At 37.9% G+C, this 19261-nt stretch overlaps 1 protein-coding gene across 1 annotated transcript in view; it reads left to right on the top strand.

Moving 5' to 3' along the window:
• LOC129652806 (complement factor H) overlaps positions 1–1312 on the top strand; it is a 107711-nt gene extending 106399 nt beyond the window's left edge. The window contains exon 23 of the mRNA XM_055581821.1: positions 334–1312. The gene's annotated coding sequence lies outside the window, so the exon portion shown is untranslated. The remainder of the gene's footprint in view (positions 1–333) is intronic.
• Positions 1313–19261: the final 17949 nt, after the last annotated feature.

Below are 19261 nucleotides of genomic sequence, written 5' to 3'. Positions count from 1 at the left end.
TCAGGACTGATTTCCTTTAGGCTGGACTGGTTGGATCTCATAATATTTTACAAGATGCTTATCAAAGTACACATAATTCAAATAAAGAACAATGAGAATCACATTGCATAACTACTATAACACGGAATATAAGTGATTAAAAAATTCAACATTAATTATACACACACGTAAAGACACTCTGCTTTAAACAGTGAATAAATTTTTATAGAAAAATATTGGCAAGAAATGTAAGAAACTATCTAGTATAGCTAGAGTTGAATTCACAGATAATAGGTGTAAAAGGTGTTTCACTTCTTTTTACTTACATGTATTCTTGAATTTTTCTGTCTTTAGTGTATATCAACTTTGAACCTCAAAATATTTTCTAAAAGAAATATGCAAAGTGACACAAGAGGAGCTTTAGAGATCAATTTGGTAATAAACTCCAGGTCTAGTAACGTTTTCCTCATTTTGCTGGTACAGAGCATTTTAGAAACATTCACCACCAGTCTGAAAGGTGATGTTTATGTTCATACATTTTAAACAGCATATTAAGGTTAAATCAGTTAACTATAAACATTTTAAATTTCTAAATATCATAAAAATGTTATTAAAATAGATTTAAATAATCAAGCTACAATATTTAAGGTGATATCTTATTACTTTCTACTGCATCAAGTCAAGTGACCGTCTTAGTCTAAGAAGCATGGCCATCACCATTGGTGCTAATGTAAATCTGAATTGCTGGTAACAGCTGTTTTTCTCACTCTTAAATGAAATTGTTACAGTTGATAAGTTATCTTTGCTGTAAATGTTAACATTTTTGTTGATATTATTTCTCCAAAATTTTCAATTAATCATTGTAGAATCTATTTATGATCAAGGCTGCAAACAGTTATTTCACTGTTGTCTAGAAAATGATGATTTTTAAAGATCAGTTCTATCATTTTTCTGCATTTATTGTCATTCTGTGTAAAGATGAGTGTTAATTTATAGACTCTGTTCATAATCAACTTTACCTAAACAGTTTTAGCAAATCTTTAAAATAATTTGTTTTTAAATAATTTGTAGTTGACATATAGTTGATTTACAAGTTTCACAAGTATAAAACAGAGATCCACAAGTTTTAAATACTGTACTGTATTTAGAGTTATTGTAAAATATTCTTATGCTTCCTGTGTTGTATGGTATGTCCTTGGAGATTCTTTATTTTATACATAATACCTCTTAATCAAATATGCCTATTGTTCCTCCCTGCTTCCTTCTCCCCACTGGCAGCCACTTGCTGGTTATCTGTATCTGTGAGTCTCTTGCTGTTTTATTATATTCATTCATTTTAAAATTTTTTAAAAAATATAAATTTATTTATTTTAATTGGATGCTAATTACTTTACAATATTGTATTGGTTTTCCCATACAACAACATGAATCCACCACAGGTGTACACGTGTTCCCCATCCTGAACCCTCCTCCCTCCTCCCTCCCCGTACCATCCCTCTGGGTAATCCCAGTGCACCAGCCCCAAGCATCCTGTATCCTGCATTGAACCTGGACTGGTGATTCGTTTCTTATATGATATTATACATGTTTCAGTGCCATTCTCCCAAATCATCCCACCCTCTCCCTCTCCCACAGAGTCCAAAAGACTGTTCTATACATCTCTGTCTCTTTTGCTATCTCACATACAGGGTTAACATTACCATATTTCTAAATTCCATATATATGCGTTAGTAAACTGTATTGGTGTTTTTATTTCTGGCTTACTTCACTCTGTATAATCGGCTCCAGTTTCATCCACCTCATTAGAACTGATTCAAATGTATTCTTTTTAATGGCTGAGTAATACTCCATTGTGTATAGTTCCACCGCTTTCTTATCCATTCATCTGTTGATGGGCATCTAGGTTGCTTCCATGTCCTGGCTATTATAAATAGTGCTGCGATGAACATTGGGGTACACATGTCTCTTTCAATTAATTTTTTTTGTTCCACATATAAGTGATATCATATGGTTCTTGTATTTCTCTGTATGACAAATTTCACAAAGAATAATACCTTCCAAGTCCAATCATGTTGTATAAAACGGCAAAAATTCATTCTTTTTTATAGTTACTTAGAGCCCCTTGTGTAAATACATGTGTGTATATATATATATATATATATATATATATATATACACACACACATACATAATTAGTGGTTTTGGTTAAATCTACTATAAACATAAGAAAAGCATCATATCTTTTATCAGTGTAGTCCTGGTTATTGAAAGTAAGCTAGGGAATAGGAGATTTAAATTTGATTCATATTCATCCAAATTTATATGCTTACACTGAGTAAGGAGTATTAATTTCCAAGCTGTGATGGCCTTTGACTAAGCATATTTGGAGGTTTTGTTTTTAAAGAAGTTGAGAAAGAGCTGTGAAGTCTAGCTTATTTTGCATGAATCTGGTGTGCAGGGGTGGGAGGTAAAACAATGGAATTGTTTTACAATTGTCCTGGTATTTCAGAAGGCCAGTTATAAATAAAATTTGATACAATTTTCTTTTTAGTCTTTTCTTAAATGTACTAAGATATCTCATATTTTTGGAAAACACAGAGTGAAAAAAAATATATATCTATAAATATGTACCTCTAGGAGATGAAGTTAAATGAAAGCATCATCACTTGAGGTACTAGAGAATAGACTATGATCTGGCACCTTAAATAAGTACTAGAGAGGAGAATCTAGACATATTTTGTAAGTCTGCAATGTGAAACACCAGGGGAAAAAGGATTACATACAAGATGCAAGTCTGGAAAAAATAATGAATAGAGAGTCTAAGGAAGTAACCTGGACAGTAATAACACAAATTATTTTTTCATTTTCAGTGAAAGGTTATGTTTTTCTAAGCTAAAAATGAGATGAGTATGTACTATGCATGGATCATTACATGCAAATATGAGAATCGTGAACAAATCTGACTCATTTTTTTTTATTTTAAAAACAAATTTTATTGGAGCATAGTTGATTCATAATGTGTAGTATCAGATGCATTGCAAAGTGACTCAGTTAAAGATATACATTTTTTTTTTTGAACCATCATTTTGGCTTCCATGATTGTAGTTTTGCCTTTTCTGCAAAGAACAGCTACAACCTGGGAATAATCTAAGTGTCACTCAACTGGTGGGTGGATAGACCTTTGTTCTTATCAGCCAACTCTGTTAGTCATATGTTTCACTACTAGAGGTAAAATTATTGAGATTTATCCCTCAGTTTCCAATATTAGTATATCATCATTTGAAATCTTCAAATATATAATCTTCAAATATACATTTGAAATCTTCATTAAGTACACATCTAACCGATTCATGACCTGAATTCAGGTAACACATGACAGCACAGTAAATATATCAATACACATAAAGAGAATTGCAGTTAACTCTTTCTTGAAGAGCTAGTAGTAACTTTGGAAAGAAGATGGAGTGAGTCCTCCAAAATCTGCATTTTGAAATCAAACCTTCTAACGTGATAGAATTGAGGTAGACCTTTGGATGGTGATTAGGATTAGAAGAGGTCCTTGGCGTGGAGCCCTTATACATGGGATTGGGGCCCCTGGAACACTAACAATAGCACTTGCTTCCTTTTGCTTCAGTTTGTTCTTCTTTATTCCATGCTCTCTCTGAGAATCAGTAGAATATACTCTTTGTAGCTTCTGGGAGTGGCCTTCAGTCCTTGCTGGTTTTTGGCTTGCAGCTGCATTAGTCTAACTGCTGCTTCTCTGGCCACAAAATATTTTCTCTGTGTGTCTTTGTCTTTACTTGTATTTTTTTCTTCTTAAAAGACATCAGTGATATTTGATTGAAGCCCACCAAAATGGTTGCATCTTAACTTGATTACATCTGTTAGATACCTAATTCCAGAGAAAGTAAGACTTTTAGGTCTTGGCTGTAAGGATTCTAAAAACTCTTTTGAGGACACTGTTCGACACATAACAGTGAACATTGCAGCCTTTCAGCTTCCTATCTTTCCCAAGTGTCAAATATATTCACCCAATCCCAGCATCTCCCAAGGTTTTCACGCTTTTCAGCATCAACTTTAAGTTCCAAATTTTACTTAAATATCTTCTAAATAAGTTATGGATGAGGCTGTTTTTATGCATCCTTGGGCAAAATTCCTATTCATGTGTGCCCCTATGAACGAGAAAATAAGCAATACGCTTTCAAAATGCAGTGTTAATACATACATAGGATAGACATTACCATTCAAAAATGGAGACAGAGAAGTCTTAAAACCGTGAGGAGAAATCTCATTAGATCCCAATAGAGAGAACACTTCTCTATGAAAAAAAAAAAAAAATGCCCATGGGAGAAAGCCCCAAATTTTCAACCCACCAGAGAGGCTAGCCTACTTTCTTAGCTGGGAGAGGCCCTGTTATCCCATGCCTCTTTGAGCAGGATCTATCTTTTGAGGTATTCTCCTTTATGTGTTTGATGCCTGTCCCTTTCAGTCCAGGCTGAACGCATTTCTGCTAGTATATAGTTCTCAAAAACCTTGTTAGTCTCTTGTGCTTTAATACATAGAAGTTTTCAGCTATATGGATAAAACACAGATTGTCCCTGAATAACAGCATCTCTATTTCTGGCTAAGTCACTTCAGTTATGTCCAACTCTGCGACCTCAGGGATTGTAGCCTGACCGGGTCCTCTGTATATGGGGTTCTCTAAGCAACAATACTGGAGTGGGTTGTGATTTCCTTCCCCAGGGGATTTTCCCAACCCAGGAAATAAACGCCCATCTTTTAAGTCTCCTGCATTGTCATGCAGGTTCCTTACCACTGGCTCCACCTGGCATGCTGCAGTCCATGGGGACGCAATGAGTCAGGCACACCTGAGTGACTGAACTGAGCGCCATCTGGGCTGAGATGATTGGATTTCAAGTCACATTAAAAGACACTTGCTCCTTGAAAGCAAGCTATTTAATTTCACATCAAGTTAAAAGATGCTTGTTCCTTGGAAGAAAAATAACAAACCTAGACAGCATATTAAAAAACAGGGACATGACTTTGCTGACAAAATTCTGTATGGTCAATGCTGGCATATGCAGATGTGAGAGGTGGGCAATAAAAAAGGCTGAGCGCTGATGATTGGATGCCTTTGAACAGTTTGCTGGAGAAGACTCTTGAGAGTCCCTTGGCCCATCAGAAGATCAAATCAGTCAATCCTAAAAGAAATCAACCCCGAATATTCATTGGAAGTACTTATGTTGAAATTGAAGTTCCAGTGTTTTGGCCACCTGATGCAAAGAACTGACTCTTTAGAAAAGACTCTGATGCTGGGAAAAATTGAAGGCAGGAGGAGAAGTGGATGACAGAGGACGTGATGGTTGGATGGTATCTCTGACTCAGTGGGCATGAGTTTGAGCAAACTCTGGAAAATAGTGAAGGACAGGGAAGCCTGGCATGCTACAGTCCATGGGGTCACAAAGAGTCTGACATGACTGAGCAACTGAACAACAAGTCACATGCCTAAACTTTTAAGCAAAGGATGGTTTCTCCTCACTACCTACTTGATTAGTGAGTACACTCCTGGGGTAGGCTGGGAAATTTCAAATTATCCCCTACTGATTCCTTAATGGCTGATGATTCATTCTTCAACTTACAACTTATTGCATATATTTTACTGCAAGCAGCAGGAAGAAATTAGATGAATCTTCCACAATTAGTTTGGCATCTCCTGAACTAAATATCCAAGTTCACCTTGGATATTTTATATGGTGGTTAATTTTGAATCAACTTGGCCGGGTTATAGTATTCAGATGCTTGGTCAAATCAGTTTGTCTGTTTCTCTGAAGGCATCGTAAAGATATAATTAACATTTAATCACAGACTTTGAATAAAGTAAATTACCTTTCATAACTTCATCCATTCTGTTGCAAGTTTTAAAAGAAAACACTGAGCTCCTTCCAGGAAAAAAGAACTCTGCTTCTCAAAACTTCCAAAGCAAAAAACTACAACACACAACCTTCTTGGATTTTCCAGGCTGCCACCTACCCTGCAGGTTTCAGGCCTACCAGTATTCACAATCACATGAGCCACTTCCTTAAAACAAACCTCAATCTGTGTGTGTGTGTGTGTGTGTGTGTGTGTGTGTGTGTGGTGGGGAGTTTACAAACTCTGTATTTTCTTCTCAAATTTGCTGTGAACCTAAAACTGCTTTGAAACAAGAGTTCATTTTCTAATGAAGTAATTTGTAGAATTATGTGTGTGATTTCCTAATACATTCTCCACTACGTTCTTCTTTATTTTAGTGTTCAGTTCAGTTGCTCAGTCGTGTCCGACTCTGCCACTCCATGATCGCAGCACGCCAGGCCTCCCTGTCCATCACCAACTCCCAGAGTTCACTCAGACTCAAGTCCGTCGAGTCAGTGATGCCATCCAGCCATCTCATCCTGTGTCGTCCCCTTCTCCTCCTGCCCCCAATCCCTCCCAGCATCAGAGTCTTTTCCAATGAGACAACTCTTCGAATGAGGTGGCCAAAGTACTGGAGCTTCAGCTTTAGCATAATTCCTTCCAAAGAAATCCCAGAGCTGATCTCTTTCAGAATGGATGGGTTAGATCTCCCTGCAGTCCAAGGGACTCTCAAGAGTCTTCTCCAAAACTACAGTTCAAAAGCATCAATTCTTCAGCGCTCAGCTTTCTTCACAGTCCAAATCTCACATCCATACATGACCACTGGAAAAACCATAGCCTTGACTAGATAGATCTTTGTTGGCAAAGTAATGTCTCTGATTTTCAGCATGTTATCTAGGTTGGTCATAACTTTCCTTCCAAGGAGTAAGTGTCTTTTAATTTCATGGCTGCAGTCACCATCTGCAGTGATTTTGGAGCCTCCGAAAATAAACTCTGACACTATTTCCACTGTTTCCCTATCCTCACCACCCAGATAATCACGATGGTGTAATCACTGACCTAGAGCCGGACATTCTGGAATGTGAAATCAAGTGGGCCTTAGAAAGCATCACTACAAACAAAGCTAATGGAGGTGATGGAATTCCAGTTGAGCTATTTCAAATCCTGAAAGATGATGCTGTGAAAGTGCTGCACTCAATATGCCAGCAAATTTGGAAAACTCAGCAGTGGCCACAGGACTGGAAAAGCTCAGTTTTTATTCCAATCCCAAAGAAAGGCAATGCCAAAGAATGCTCAAACTACCACACAATTGCACTCATCTCACACGCTAGTAAAGTAATGCTCAAAATTCTCCAAGCCAGGCTTCAGCAATACTTGAACCATGAACTTCCAGATGTTCCAGCTGGTTTTAGAAAAGGCAGAGGAATCAGAGATCAAATTGCCAACGTCTGCTGGATCGTCAAAAAAGAAAGAGAATTCCAGATAACATCTACTTCTGCTTTATTGACTATGCCAAAGCCTTTGACTGTGTGGATCACAATAAACTGTGGAAAATTCCGAAAGAGATGGGAATACCAGACCACCTGATCTGCCTCTTGTGAAATTTGTATACAGGTCAGGAAGCAACAGTTAGAACTGTACATGGAACAACAGACTGATTCCAAATAGGAAAAGGAGTACATCAAGGCTGTATATTTTCACCCGATTTATTTAAATTATATGCAGTGTACATCATGAGAAATGCTGGGCTGGAAGAAGCACAAGCTGGAATCAAGATTGCTGGGAGATATCAATAACCTCAGATATGCAGATGACCCTTATGGCAGAGAGTGAAGAAGAACTAAAAAGCCTCTTGATGAGGGTTAAAGAGCAGAGTGAAAAAGTTGGCTTAAAACTCAACATTTTAGTGTTAGGAAATCACAATATATCTCTGGAGATATGACTCCCTAGTAAGGATTAAGTTCTAGTTTCCCTTGAAGTTTGTAGCCCCTGGAATGCTTAGTGGTAAGATTATTGCCTAAGAAGATATCAAAATAAGAAAAACTAAGTTTTAGTAACAACTGAATACTTATCCTATACTACATTTCAAGATATTATATAATTAATATGTGCGATCTTCACAAAGGTCCTTAATACTGGGTATGGTGGTGGTTTAATTGCTAAGTCATGTCTGACTCTTGCAACTCTATGGACTGTACAATGCCAAGACCCTCTGTCCATGGGATTCACCAGTAAAGAATACTGGAACGAGTTGCCATTTCGTTCTCTAGGAGATCTTCCCAACCCAGGAACTGAACCCAGTTCTCCTGCATTGCGGGTGGATTCTTTCCTGAGTAAAGTATGAGGGAAGACTATAGAAAGGGAAGCTCATATATGGAATATATTGATTGTAGATATTTCACAGATGAGATGAAAGCCACACAGCTCATAGTATATCAGCAAAGACCTCACATCTATCCCATTGTTATGCCAAAACTTAAACTCTTATTAGTCTGTCTCTAAATACTGTGCCATTAACAAAAATGTTATATGACTTCTTAAATGCACAGGATATTTTATATAGAATTCTAAACAATATTATATAATACAGCAATACATGAAAAGAAGCAAAAAAAGATGGCTGAGGAGTAAGATGGGGAAATCACCAGCTTCCCCACAAATACACCAAAAACTCATTGAGATATTGAACAACTCTTACAAAGCAGACTTTAGGAGACAGTAGAAGACCCCAGGCTTCCAGTGGGGTAAGATAAGCTCACTGGAAGAAGGTAAGAGAAAAGATAAGACATTAAAAGTGAAAAGAAGAGATGGAGAATTTCAGGATGGGAGATTGTCTCTGAGACTGAACCACTGAGGTGGGAGCATTGAGTCCAAGATTATAGACTGCTAGAGAGCTCCTAATCACTCCCTCTCCGCCACAGAAATTAATTACTGAGAAAATCCATGAAGGCCTAGAATTGTACACAGAGCCTTGTATCACTGAGCTGCCGATGGCATATACACTGCAGGACAGCTTACCCAATCAACTGGCAAGACAAAAGCACAATAACAATCATCAGCAGACAGGATTCTGATAGACACTCCAAAATATACCACCTCACACAGCCATGTCCTTCTGGAAAAGAAAAAAAAAAAAAAAAAAAAGAAAACAAAACTCACCTCCTCCACTACAATGGAGGGTCATGTCACCCCTAACAAGAAATCAACACAAACCACTGAAACAACCTTTCCCACCGAGAGCAAAAACCAAAGGAAGAAGGGATATATCCCTAAGGTCTGGGAAAAGGAGACTTCAAATGCAGTAAGTTAGAAAAAAAAAAGGAAAGACACAGAAATATAGGACAAATGAAGAAACAAGGTAGAAACTCACAAGACCAAATAAACAAGGAGGAAATAAGGAAACTACCTGAAAAATAATTCAGAATAATGACAGTAAAGAAGTTCCAAAGCCTCAAAAATAGGATGTAAAATATGCAAGAAACAATTAACACAATTAATGCAATTACCAAGGACATAGAAGAAACAAAGAATAAATAAATAAAGAATAAATAATGAAGATATATGAATAACACATTACTGAAATTAAAAATAGTCTAGAAGGAACTGATAGTAGAGTAACTGAGGCAGAAGAACAGATAAGTGAGCTAGAAGATAGAATGGCAGAAGCAACTGCTAAAGAGAAAAATAAAGGAAAAAGAATGAGAAGAAATCTATGACAGTATTAAACTCACCAATGTTTGAGTTATAGAGGTCTCAGAAGAAGAACAGAAAAAAAAAGGCACTGAGAACATTTTTGAGGAGATTACAGTTGAAAACTTCCTCAACATGGGAAAGGAAATAGTCAATCAACTAAAAGAAGCACAGGGTCTAGTACAGGATAAACCCCAGGAGAAAGATTTTGAGACGCATAATAATCAAGCTAACAGATATTAAACACAAAGATTAAAAGCACAAAGTATAAAACACAATATTAAAAGCATCAGGGGAAAAGAAACAAGCAACATACAATGGAAAACCTATACAAGTAACAGCAAATCTTTCATCAAGCCAGCAGAAACTCTGCAAGCCAGAAGTTGATGTCAGGATATATTTAAAATACTGAAAGGAAAAAAAAAATGGCATCAAGTCTACTCTATCTAGTACGGATCTCATTCAAAACTGATGGAGAAATCAAACACATTACAGAAAAGCAAAATGTAAGAGAATTTAGGACTACCAATCCAGCATTACAACAAATACTAAAGGGACTTACATAAGTCATAAACAAAAGAGAAAGGAAAGACATACAAAAACAATTAAGAAAATGTCAATAGAAACATATATATCAATAATTACTTTAAATGTAAATGAACTAAATTCTCCAACCAAAAGATATAGACTTGATGAATGGATACAGAAACAAGACCCATATATTTGCTGCCTACAAGAGACCCATTTCAAACCTAGAGACACATACAGGTTGAAAGCAAAAGGATGGAAAGTGATACCCATGCAAATGGAAATCAAAAGAAGCCAGAGTGGCACTTCTCATTTCAGATATAATACACTATAAAGTAAAGAATATTGCAAGAGATAAAAAAGGACTCTACATAATGATCAAGGAATCAATCCAAAATGAAGACATAACAACTGTAAATATCTATGTATCCAACATAGAAATACCTCCTTGCATGAGGCAAATACTAACAGACATAAAAATGGAGCTCGAGATAGCACAATAATAGTAGGTGGCTTTAACACCTTCTCCTTATACCAATGGACAGAGCATGAAAAACAGAAAATCTAAAAGAAAATACAAATCTTAAATGAAACATTAGGCCATTTGGATTAATTGATATCTTCATAACTTTCCATCCAAAAATGCAGAAGAATACACTTTCTTCTCAAGTGCACATGGAACATTCATTTTCCATAATAGACCACAGCTTTGGCCACAAATCATGCCTCAGTAAATTTCAGGGCATTGAAATCGTACCAAGCAATTTCTCTGACCACAATGCTACAAGACTAGATATCAATTACAGGGAAAGAACTGCAAAAAACACAAAAACAAGGATAATAAGCAATACATTTCTAAATAATAAAGAGGTTACTGAAGAGATCAGAAGGGAAATCAAAAGATTCATAGAAAGAAATGACAACAAAAACACAATGACAGAAAACCTATGGGATGCAGCAAAGCAGTTCTAAGGGGGAAGTGTATAACAATACAATCCTACTTGAAGATACAAGAAAATTATAAAATAGACAACCTAACTCTACACCTGAATCAGCTGATAAAATAACAACAGCAAAAAGCCAAAAATAGTAAATGGAAATAAATTATAAGGATCAGAGCAGAAATAAATGAAAAAGAAGTGAAAGGAGGTAGTCGTAAGATGGCAGAGGAATAGGACAGGGAGACCATTTTCTCCCCCACAAATTCACTGAAAGAACATTTGAACGCTGAGCAAATTCCAGAAAACATTTTCTGAATATTGGCAGAGGACATCAGGCACCCAGAAAGGCAGCCCATTGTCTTCGAAAGGAGGTAGGAGAAAATATAAAAGATAAAAAAAGAGACAAAAGAGGTAGGCACAGAGATCTATCCCACGAAGGGAGTCCTAAAAAAAGAGAAGTTTCCAAACACCAGGAAACGCTCCCACTGGTGGGTCTGTAGTGAATCTTGGAACCACAGAGGGCAACCTAACCAGGAGGAAAAATAAATAATTAAACCCACAGATTACATGCCAATGGCAACTCCCAGCAGAGAAGCAGCCCAGAGGCTCGCATCTGCCACTAGCAAGCAGGGGATGGACAGGGAAGCACAGGCTGCATTGCTTAGGGTAAGGCCTGGGCCTGAATGCCCTGAGGGCAATCTGAGGGAACTAAGGTGAGATAGCAACCCAGACTGTGGGATAGCAAGAGAAAGACAGGAAAAAAAGAAAAAGAGAGAGAGAGAGAGAGAGAGAGAGAGAGAGAGAACTATCCCCTCAAAAGCCCTAACCTAAGACTGCCAGGCCGGCTTACAGAACAAAGGACTGTGCACAGCTAGCCAACTGCGGATCAGCCCATCCCCAGCCAGAGATAGGCAGGTGGGGGCAGCCAGAGCCAGAAGAGGGCAATCACGGCCCCAGAGAGGCATCATCTACCAAACTGCATCAGGCTTTGTTGCTAACCAAGATTTCTAGGGATTCTGGAGGTTCGACATCTGCCAGGAGGGTCACAGCCAGAGATCAGCTCCCCAGAAGAGACACCTGGCACACCTCAGAAGGCACATCCATTGTACACTCAGAAAACTGAGTGGCTGGGACAGAGGAGGTTATAAGATGCACCCACTACATGGGGGTGACTGCGCTCGCCAAGGACCTGGTCACTTGAGCTGCTCGGACCTGGGAAGTGCACCAAACTCAGGCCCAACCAAGTCTGCGCCTTTGTGGAGTACCTGAGAACCTGAACCTGAGCAACTTAGACCTGGGAAGTGTAAGCAACCCAGGGCCTGCCTCAGATAGTTCCTGGCAGAGCAACATAGAGCCTGAGAAGTGTAGAATGAAAGCACACACGCGGTGAGTGGGGGCAAACCCAGGGCGGCTGAAACCCTGGGAGCACTTCCCACACATGCCAGTGATATTTGTTTGCAGTGTTGCTCCCTCCCGACAGCACAACTGAACAAGTGAGCCTGAAAAACTGACTACCATTGCCCCCTTGTGTCAGGGCAGAAATTAGATGCTGAAGAGACCAGTAAACAGAAGAAGCTAAAATAAATAGAGGGAATCCCTTTCGAAGGGACAGGTGCAACAGATTAAAACCCTGTAGTTAGCGACTACATAGGAAAGGGCCTATAGATCTTGAGAAGAAGTATAAGCCAGATCAAGGAACTATTTGAAAATGAATTGACCCCACACTGTCCATAACATCTCCAGAGAAATTCCTAGATATATTTTTACTATTATCATGTTTTAATTTTTTTAAAATATTAAAATATTACTCCTTTAATTTTCATTTTATAACCTACTATTTTTATAAGCTTGCAAAAAAACCCCATATTTTTAAAGCAAACATTATATATATATTTTATAATTTTGTGACTTTGGTTTGTTTTTGTAATATCATATTTTTGAGAATCTAATCTCTATTCTAGATTTTTTTTTGACCATCAGAGCTTTATTATTATTATTATTATTTTTACTTTGCAATATTGTATTGGTATTGCCATACATCAACATGCATCGGCCACAGGTGTACATGTGTTCCCTATCCTGAACCCCTCTCCCACCTCCCTCCCCATACTTTGCTTTTTGGTATTTGTTATCAATTGTGTACCTTTAAGAACCCAATATTCAGTACCCATTTTTACTTGGTAGCCAGATTACTGTCTTGACTGCTCTCTCCCCCTTTGGACTCGCCTCTATCTCCTCCCTCCCCCTTCTCTTCTCTACCCAACTCTGTGAATCTCTTTGTGTGTTCTGGGCTGTGGAGAACACTTAGGGAACTGATTACTGGCTGGATCTGTCTCTCTCCTTTTGATTCCTTATTTTCTCCTCCTGGCCACATCAGTCTACTTCCTCCCTCTTCTCTTCACTGTGTAACTCCGTGAACATTTCTGAGCTGTCCAGACTGTGTAGAGCACATAGCGAAGTGATTACTGGCTAGCTTTCTCTCTCCCCTTTTGATTCCCCCTCTTCTCCTCCTGGTCACCTTTATTTCCCTCCTCCCTCTTCTCTTTTCCATGGAACTCGGTGAACCTCTCTGGGTGTCCCTCACTGTGGAGAAACTTTTCATCATTAACCTAGAGTATTATCATTGGTGTGGTACAGATGGAGAAGTCTTGAGGCTACTGTAAGAATAAGACTGAAACCCAGAGTCAGGAGGCTTAAGTCCAAATCCTGAGAACACCAGAGAACTCCTGACTCCAGGGATCATTAATCAATAAGAGCTCATCAAAAGCCTCCATACCTACAATGAAACCAAGCACTACCCAAGAGGCAACAAGAACCAGAGCAAGACATACCATGCAAATTCTCCAGCAACACAAGAACATAGTCCTGAGCTTCAATATGCAGGCTGCCCAATGTCACACCAAACCCACTGACATCTCAAAACTCACTACTAGACACTTCACTGCACTCCAGAGAGAAGAAATCCAGCTCCACCTATCGGAACACTGACACGAGCTTCCCTAACCAGGAAACCTTGACAAGCCACCCATCCAACCCCACCCACAGTGAGGAACCTCCACAATAAAGAGGAACCACAAACTGCCAGAGTACGGAAAGGCCACCCCAAACACCGCAATATAAACAAGATGAAAAGGTAGAGAAATACTCAGAAGGTAAAGGAACAGGATAAATGCCCACCAAACCAAAGAGGAAGAGACAGGGAATGTACCTGAGAAAGAATTCAGAATAATGATAGTGAAAATGATCCAAAATCTTGAAAACAAAATGGAGTTACAGATAAATAGACTAGAGACAAGGATTGAGAATATCCAGTTGCCATTCACTTTATTGTTTTGGGTTCAAGTTTATACACCCTTTCTGTAGTTCCTGTCTAGAGAAGATCCTTTAGCATTTGTTGGCAAGCTGGTTTGGTGGTGCTGAATATGCTCAGCTTTTACTTGTCTGTAAAATTTTGATTTCTCCTTCATATCTGAATGCTATCCTTGCTGGGTACACTAATCTGGGTTGTAGATTGTAGGTGAATGGCAAGAAATAAAGACCTCGAAGAAATAAAAAAGAGTCAATACATAATGAATAATGCAATTAATGAGATCACAAACACTCTGGAGGGAACCAACAGTAGAATAGCAGATGCAGAATATAGGATTAGTGAGGTAGAAGATAGAATGGTAAAAATGAATGAATCAGAGAGGAAAAAAGAAAAAAAAAAAAAAGAAAAGAAATGAGGACAACCTAAGAGACCTCTGGAACAATTTTAAACACCCCAACAATCGAATCATAGGTGTCCCAGAAGAAGAATACAAAAAGAAAGACCATGAGAAAATACTTGAGGAGATAATAGTTGAACACTTCCCTAAAATGGGGAAGGAAATAGTCACACAGTTCAAGAAACCCAGAGAGTCACAAACAGGATAAACCCAAGGTGAAACACCCCAAGACACATATTAATCAAATTAACAAAGATCAAACACAAAGAACAAGTATTAAAAGCAGCAAGGGAAAAACAACAAATAACACACAAGCGGATTCCCATAAGGATAACAGCTGATCGTTCAATGGAAATTCCTTAGGCCAGAAGGGAATGTCAGGACATACTTAAAGTGATGAAAGAGAAAAACCTACAACCCAGATTAGTGTACCCGGCAAGGATATCATGCAGATATGAAGGAGAAATCAAAATTTTACAGACAAGTAAAAGCTGAGCATATTCAGCACCACCAAACCAGCTCTCCAACAAATGCTAAAGGATTTTCTCTAGACAGGAAACACAGAAAGGGTGTATAAACTTGAACCCAAAACAATAAAGTGAATGGCAACTGGATCATACTTATCAATAATTACCTTAAATGTAAATTGGTTGAAAGCCCCAACCAAAAGACAAAGACTGGTTGAATGGGTAAAAAAACAAGACCCCTGTATATACTGTCTAATAGAGACTCATTTCAAAACAAGGGAACATACAGACTGAAAGTGAAGGGCAGGGAAAGATATTTAATGCAAATGGAGACCAAAGAAAGTAGGAGTAGCAATGCTCATATCAGATAAAATAGACTTTAAAGTAAAGGCTGTGAAAAGAGACAAAGAAAGACACTACATAATGATCAAAGGATCATTCTAAGAAGAAGATATAACAATTATAAATATATATGCACCCAACATAGGATCACCACAATATGTAAGGAAATGCTAACAAGTATGAAAGGGGAAATTAATAATAATGCAATAATAGTGGGAGACTTTAATACCCCACTCACACCTATGGATGGATAAACTAAACAAAATTAGCAAGGAAACACAAACTTTAAATGATACAATAGGTTAGTTAGACCTAATTAATATCCATAGGACTTTACACCCCAAAACAATGAATTTCAACTGTTTCTCAGGTGCACATGTAACCTTTTGCAGGATACATCACATCCTGGGCAATAAATCTAGCCTTGTTAAATTAAAAAAAAAGTTGAAATCATTCCACACATCTTTTCTGGCCACAGTGCAGTAAGTTTAGATGTCAACTACAGGGGAAAAAAAAACTATTAAAAATACAAACATGTAGAGGCTAAACAACCTAGATGTCCATCAGTAGACAAATGGATAAGAAAGTTGTGGTACATATACACAATGGAATATTACTCAGCCATTAAAAATAATATTTTTGAATCAGTTCTAATGAGGTGGATGAAACTGGAGCCTATTATTCAGAGTGAGGTAAGCCAGTAAGAAAAACACCAATACAGTGTACTAACATATATGAAATTTAGAAAGGCAGTAACAATAACCCTATATGTAAGACAGCAGAAGAGATACAGATGCATAGAACAGTCTTTTGGACTCTGTGGAAGAGGGCCAGGGTGGGATGATTTGGGAGAATGGCAATGAAACATGTCTATTATCATATGTGAAATGGATTGCCAGTGCAGGTTCGATGCATGAGTCAGGGCACTCGGGGCTGGTGCACTGGGATGACCCAGAGGAATGAGAAGGGGAGGGAGGTGGGAGGGGGGTTCAGGATGGGGAACACATGTATACCCATGGCAGATCCATGTCAATGTATGGCAAAACCACTACAATATTGTAAGGTAATTAGCCCCCAATTAAAATATATAAATTTATATTAAAAAAAAGAAAAAGAAGTGAAGGAAATAATAGTAAAGATTGATAACCAAAAGCTGGTTCTTTGAGAAGATAAAGAACATTGACAAACCATTAGCCAGGCTCATCAAGAAAAAAAGGGTGAAAATCAAATCAACAGAATTAGGAATGAGAAAGGAGTGGTCACAACATACAATGCAGAAATACAAAAGATCAACAGAGACTAATATGAGCAACTGTAGGCTAAGAAAATAGACAACCTAGAGAAAATGCTCAGCTTTTTAGAAAAGTTCTACCTCCTTCAATTTAAGACTGAACCAGGAAGAAATAGAAATTATGAACAAGACAATTAGAAACACTGAAGTCAAAACTGTGATCAAAAATCTCCCCCAAGACAAAAGCCCAAGGCCAGATGGCTTCACAGGTGAATTCCATAAAACATTAAGAAGAGAGCTAACACCTATCCTTCCAAACTCTTCCTAAAACTTGCAGAGGAAAACATTCCTCTATATTCCTCTATTGTGGCATTCTATGAGGCCACAACCACACTGATGGCAAAACCAGATACTGATATCTCTCTCTCTGTCTCTCTCTCTCACACACACATTACAGGTCAATATCACTGATAACATAGGTAAAAAAATCCTCCACAGAATTATAGCAAACAGAATTCAAGAACACAATAAAAAAGATCATACACCATGATCAAGTTGAGTTTATTCCAGGGTGCAAGAGTTCTTGGATGTATGCAAGTCAATTAATATGATTCACTATTTTAACAAATTGAAAGCTAAAACCATATGACAATTTCAATAGATGCAGAAAAAGCTTTCAACAAAATTCAGCACCCATTTATGATTAAAAGGCATATACAACAAGCTCACAGTAAACATTCTCACCAGTGAGACACTGAAAGCATTCCCTATAAGATCAGGAACAAGAAAAGGGTGCCTAGTCATGCCATTAATATTTAACGTAGTTTGGAATTCCTAGCTACAGCAATCAGAGAAGAGAACACATGTATACCTGTGGCGGATTCATTTTGATGTTTGGCAAAACTAATACAATTATGTAAAATGTAAAAATAAAATAAAATTAAAAAAATAAAAATAAAAAAAAAGAAAGAAATGAAAGAAATCCAGATTGGAAAGGAAGAAGTAAAACTCTCACTATTTGCAGATGACATGATACTGTACATAGAAAACCATAAAGATACTATCAGAAAATTGCTAGAAATTATCAGTGAATTTAGTAAAGTCACAGATTTTAAAATCAATACACAAAAATCACTTCTATACCTATAGAATAACAAAGAAAAATCAGAAAGAGAAATTAAGATATCAACTCCATTTACCATTGCAACAAAATGAATAAAATACCTTGGAATGAGCCTACCTTTGGAGAGAAAAGAACTATATACAGAAAATTAAGAGACCCGGATGAAAGACAAAATAAAGAGATGGAGGGATATTCCATGCTCCTGGGTTGGAAGAATCAATATGGTGAAAATGACTGAGTTACCAAAAGCAATCTAGAGATTGAAAGCAATATCAAATTATCAGTGGCATTTTTCACAGAACTAGAACAAAAAATTTCACAATTTGTATGGAGACACTGAAGACCCCCAAAAGCCAAAGTAATTTTAAGAAAGAAGAATAGACAATATCTTGAAATGCAAATCAAAACTACAATGAGGGACTATCTCATACTGGTCTGAATGGCTGCTATCCAAAAGTCCACAAGGAATAAATGCTGGAGAGTGTGTGGAGAAAAGGGAACCCTCTTACATTGCTGGTGGAAATGCAAACTAGTATAGCCACTATGGAGAACAGTGTGGAGATTCCTTAAAAAACTGAAAATAGATTTGCCATATGACCAAGCAGTCCCACTGCTGGGCATACACACTGAAGAAAGCAGAATTGAAAGAGACATGTGTACCCCCAATGTTCATCACAGCGCTGTTTATAATAGCCAAGACATGGAAGCAACCTAGATGTCCATTGGCAGATGGATGGATGAGAAAGTTGTGGTACATAAACACAATGGAATATTACTCAGCTATTAAAAAGAATGCATTTGAATAAGTTCTAATGAGGTGGATGAAATTGGAGCCTATTATACAGACTGAGGTTCAGAAAGAAAAACACCAATACAATATCAGTTCAGTCAGTCAGCTCAGTTGCTGAGTCATGTCCGACTCTATGCGACCCCATGAATCGCAGCACACCAGGCCTACCTGTCCATCACCAACTCCCAGGGTCCACTCAGACTCACGTCACGTCAGTAATGCCATTCAGCTATCTCATTCTCTATCGTCCCCTTCTCCTCCTGCCCACAATCCCTTCCAGCATCAGAGTCTTTTCCAATGAGACAACTCTTCGCACGAGATGGCGAAAGTCTGGAGTTTCAGCTTTAGCATCATTCCTTCCAAAGAAATCCCAGGACTGATCTCTTTCAGAATAGACTAGATGGATCTCCTTGCAGTCCAAGGGACTCACAAAAGTCTTCTCCAATACCACAGTTCAAAAGCATCAATTCTTCAGCACTCAGCTTTCTTCACAGTCCAACTCTCACATCCATACATGACCACGGGAAAAACCATAGCCTTGACTAGATGGACCTTATTGGCAAGGTAATGTCTG

This window comes from Bubalus kerabau, chromosome 5, assembly GCF_029407905.1.
Source record: "Bubalus kerabau isolate K-KA32 ecotype Philippines breed swamp buffalo chromosome 5, PCC_UOA_SB_1v2, whole genome shotgun sequence".
NCBI classification, from domain to species: domain Eukaryota; kingdom Metazoa; phylum Chordata; class Mammalia; order Artiodactyla; family Bovidae; genus Bubalus; species Bubalus kerabau.
This window is presented reverse-complemented; position numbering and strand designations above follow the sequence as displayed.